Source organism: Chlorocebus sabaeus, chromosome 5 (assembly GCF_047675955.1).
Source record: "Chlorocebus sabaeus isolate Y175 chromosome 5, mChlSab1.0.hap1, whole genome shotgun sequence".
Taxonomy (NCBI): Eukaryota; Metazoa; Chordata; class Mammalia; order Primates; family Cercopithecidae; genus Chlorocebus; species Chlorocebus sabaeus.
Genome location: NC_132908.1, coordinates 54,878,759 through 54,883,587, shown reverse-complemented (window position 1 = coordinate 54,883,587; position 4,829 = coordinate 54,878,759). Strand labels below are relative to the sequence as shown.

General features: G+C 51.0%; 1 long non-coding RNA gene across 1 annotated transcript; it reads right to left on the bottom strand.

Annotated features, from left to right (window-relative positions):
• Positions 1-2,279: 2,279 nt before the first annotated feature.
• Positions 2,280-4,476, bottom strand: LOC103233071 (uncharacterized). The gene is made up of 2 exons (XR_005243905.2): positions 4,054-4,476; positions 2,280-3,476 (listed from the first exon to the last, which is right to left on the bottom strand). It is a non-coding gene; the product is annotated as an uncharacterized lncRNA (long non-coding RNA).
• Positions 4,477-4,829: the final 353 nt, after the last annotated feature.

The following is a 4,829-nucleotide window of genomic DNA, read 5'->3' as shown; positions in this document are numbered from 1 at the left end:
GACTCCATCTCAATAAATAAATAAATGAAATTAAAAAAATAAATAAATAAATAGAAATAAAATAAAGTTCGAAGGTGACAATCTCTCCATCTCTCCTTTATATGTTAAGACTTCTCTGACTGCCGTGTGCTGGCGTCCAAACAGGAGGTATCTCGGAGTCCAATCCTCCTGCTTGCGCCAAGTCACGTGCCCCACTCCTAGGCTCAAGCCATCCTCTCTCCTCCGCCTCCCAAGTAGCTAGCACTACAGGCACATGCTATTGTGCCTGGCTAATATTTTAATTTTTTGTAGAGACAGGGTCTCCCCGTGCTGCCCAGGCTGGTCTTGAGCTCCTAGGCTCAAGTGATCCTCCTGTCTCGGCCTCCCAAAGTGCTGGGATTACATGTGTGAGCCACCCTGCCCAGCCAATAGTACGGATTTTGTGGGATCCTTGTGAGCATTCAATGAGAAGACGCTGGACCGTCCTGGAGCTACATCTGGAGGGGGAGCTAACAGTGGGGCTGTGCCCGTACCTCGCCCCTTCTTGGCTGGGAGCAACTGGAGGAACAGCACCCGCCACACCTGCTACTGTCACCCCAGACTCCGTGGCTCAGCTGTGAGCTGTGAGGGCCCCCTGGATTCTTGGATTTTCTCCACATTGTTACTGCTCAAATAGCTGGCCTTGCTGCTGGCAGAGAACAGACAGGGGATGAGGAGCTGATATTTGAGGAGGTAAATTTAAGCAGCAGGCTTACAATACGTTTTATGAGCTTGGCAGGCATAGCTGAAGTGGGTGTTATCAGTAAATACAGCAATGGCATTGATCACTCTGGGCAAATAGCCTCGAGGGGCTTACAAAGCCTTGGAATGTTCCCACGAGGTCTCCATTTGGAGCCTACATAGTACAGTATGCTGGATCTGGGGTCAAAAGATCTGCCACTCAGCTGGGCTGGTGGTGCACGGAAGATCGCCCGCCTCCAGCAGAAGCTATAATTCCAGAACTTTGGGAGACCGAGGCAGGAGGATCCCTTGAGCCCAGGAGTTTGAGACCAGACTGGGCAACATAGTGAGATCCAGTCTCTACAAAAAGATAAATTAGCTGGGCTTGGCAGCACATGCCTGTAATCCCAGCTATTGGAGAGGCTGAAGTGGGAGGATCACTTGAGCCTGGGAGGTCAACATTGCAGTGAGCTGTGATTGTGCCATTGTACTCCAGCCTGGGTGACAGAGAGAGACCCTGTCTCAAAAGAAAATCAAAAAGACCTTCCTCTCATTAGCTGTATGACCATGGCCACATTAATTAATGGAGCCCACTGTTTCCTTATCAACTGTTTCCCAAGCCCCTCAAGATTGTGTTGGCAGGAAGAAAATGCAACAATAGACCAGGTATGGGGGCTCATGCCTATAATCCCAGCACTTTGGGAAGCTGAGGCAGGCAGACCACTTGGGGTCAGGAGTTCGAGACCAGCCTGGCCAACATGGTGAAATTCAATCTCTACTAAAAATAGAGGTGGAGGGTGCAGTGAGCAGAGATCACGCCACTGCACTCCAACCTAGGCAAAAAGAGTGAGACTCCATCTCAAAACATAAAAAAGAAAACAGACAAATAAGAAGGGAAGGAAGGAAGGAAGAAAAAGAAAGACAGAAAGAGAGAAAAAGAAAGACAGAAAGAAAAAGAAAAAAAGAAAGAGAAAGAAAGAAAGAAAGAAAGAGAGAGAGAGAAAGAAAAAGAAAGAAAGAGACAATGGCCAGGAGAAGCTTTGTAAGTGATGAAGTGCTGAGCTTCTGTGAGGCGATGGTGATGATGATGTAGTGTGAGTTCTGGAATCAGAGGCTGGGTGATTTCTGGCAAGTTGCTTAACCTCTCTGAGTCTCTTATCTGTAAGATGAAGATAAAAGCAGTATCAGTCTTATTAAGAAGATTACATGTGGTATATTGAGTTGAATAGTGTTCCCCAAAATTTATATCCACCTAGAACCCTGGGAATATGACCTTATTTGGAACTAGGGCCTTTGCAGAGGTATGCAGAGGTCATACTGGATTAGCGTAGGCCTTAAGTCCAATATGACTGGTGTACTTCTAAGAAGAGGGAGATTTGGACACAGACGTAGATACACAGAGAAAACACCATGTGCAGATGGAAAGAGACTGCTGTGACATGCCCATAAGCCGAGGTGCACTGAAGATCGCCCACCTCCAGCAGAAGCTGGAAAAGGAAAAGAAGGATTCTCTCCTAGGCCTTCAGGAGTGTGGCCCCGCCAACACCTTGAGTTTGGATTTCTGGCCTCTAGAACTGTAAAATAATACAGTCCTTTTTCTTTTACTTTTCTTTCTTCTTTTTTATTTTTATTTTATTTTTTATTTTTTGAGACAGAGTCTCTCTCTGTCACGCAGGCTGGAGTGCAATGGCGCGATCTCAGTTTATTGCAACCTCTACCTCCCAGGTTCAAGCAATTCTCCTGCCTCAGCCTCCTGAGTAGCTGGGACTACAGGCTCCTACCCCGACACCCGGCTAATTTTTATATTTTTAGTAGAGACAGGGTTTCATCATGTTGGCCAGGCTTCTCTCAAACTCCTGACCTCAGGTGATCTGCCCGCCTCGGCCTCCCAAAGTGCTGGGATTACAGGCGTAAGCCACCGCGCCTGGCCAAGAGAATACGTTTCTGTTGTTTTAAGTCATGCAGTTTGTGGCAGTTTGCTACGGCAGCCCCAGGAAATGAATGCATGTGATAATCCAGAAAAAGCGCTCCATGCCATGGTGCCCGGCATGCAGTGAGTGTGAAGGGTTAGCTGTGATTATTATTGTTCTCATTCTTAGTATTATGGTTCAAGGTCGGTTGTGACGGCCACAGATTTGGTCATAGGGAGACCCCTCCAACCTCCCTGGCCTCAAGTCTTGCTGGGGGTGGGGAGGGATGGGTTCCCTGGTCATGGTTTCCCATGAGCTCCTGCCCGGAATGGGTGGCTGTCCTTGTGGCAGTGGCTGACTTCCACGGATCCCTGAGGGGAGGGTTCTGTTGAGGTTGGTGGGGGTGCCCTCTACGAGTCCTGGTTGTGGGGAGGGGTGGAGGCTGCTTGGTGCGGCAGCTGCCCAGGGCTGGTTTCTGGAGCACAGCTCAGCAGATGCCTCAGGAACCTGTCTGGCAACAACATTCCTCCGCCACTCAGAGCAGCTGGCTGTCACTCGCAGCCCATTGTGGTTTTGTAAGGCGCAGACAAGGAACGTCAGCTGCTTCCCAGCAGGGCCCGTGAGTCACTTCGGCAGCTCTGAGCCCAGAGTTTCCCCTGTGGAGGCCAAAACCCTTGCCTCTCGGCCCAGCTTCCGTCCTGTGACCAAAGGTGGGTCTTCTGAGGGAGACCAGGAGGGGCAGGCCCCGGGATCCTGAAGACACACGGGAAGACAGATCCCACCGCACTTCCCTACTTCCTCAGCCGTCTGGGCTTGGGGCAAGGAGCGTCTTTTGGGTTGACACTTTTCAGGCCTCGGTTTTCTCACCTGTGAATGGGGATGTTGTGAGAACTTGATGAACTTTTAGAAGTGACAGCACCCTCCCCTTTCCTCTCCCCAGCATCTCAGGTAACAGGTCAAATGGTTCAGAGCCGTTGGTAAGAGGATTTGACCACATCCCTTCCTGTGGGTACGTGGATGGCCACTCATTAACAATCAGGACCAAGGAGGCCTCAGGAGGAAAAGGGACAGGACTTCTGAAAACCCTCACCCCAGGTGAAGTTCAAGAATGTAAAAGCCTGTTTGTAGCAGGGATGACCCAGCCAAGTTCATCCTCGAATGGACACCGGGGTCTCCGGGCAGCACTCGCCACAGGGCACAGACTTAATGCCGGCGCCAAGCACTACATGTGTGCCTGAGGTGGGGGAGTGGCAGGAAAGGAGTCTGGGGGTGTTTGGGGGTATGTGTAGTGACTCAGAAGAACTTGGTGGTCCCATAGACCCAGGCAACTTGGCCGTGGGACAAGCCATGGCTGGGTGGAGTTGGCGGGGGGGCAGACAGACATTTGCTCCCCTTCCCCCAGGCCCCGAGTGGAGTGTTTAGCAGGAATACCCACTTCACTTACATTTTTGGAGCCTCCGCTTCCAACATCAGGTGCAGCAGCTGCGTAGGGGCACCCCCAGTCTCCCTGGTGAGGGGACTCGGGCATCAGTGTTGGTCTTGGAGGGCATCTTGGTAGAAGAGTCGATGTGGTCCCAGCTCAGCCAGGTTGGGGGTGATGGGCAGAGAGTCTTGTAAGCAGCCCCTGGGGCTTTGGAAAATGCTTGGAGCAGATCCTAGAAAACACATGGCGGTTGGGGGTGTGCGGTGTGGATCTTGAAGCACAGAGATGTACCTGTGACCTTGAGCTAACAGAAGTAACCCGGAGCTACTCTGGTTACAAATGAGCACAATTCTGCCTCCAGTCAGCCTCCCAGGACCCCCACAGCCTTGGGCACCATTTATCCAGGTGGCTTGTTTGCCACCGGGCTCTGTGCATTGCAGGACTGGTTTGGGCAGAGTCTGTTTCTGTGGATAGAGGCAGGGCTGCTGTGAGAAGCGAAAGGAGGCCACTTCAAGTCCCCAGCCACAACAGACTGCCAGCATCAGCCTCCAAAGATGGTATCACCCCAGCCAGGACAAGGCCAGGCCTGCGGGTTCTACAGCATGTGCAGAACTTTGTTTCTGAAACTCCTTCCTATCCAAGGCTGGTTCCAGTTCTAGCCATACTTGAATTTTGCTGAGTTTGAGTATCTGCTGTGTGCTAGGTTTTGTAGTGGATAAAAGAAGGGCAATAATAGGCCAGGCACGGTGGCTCACACCTGTAATCCTAGCATTTTGGGAGGCCGAGGTGGGTGGATT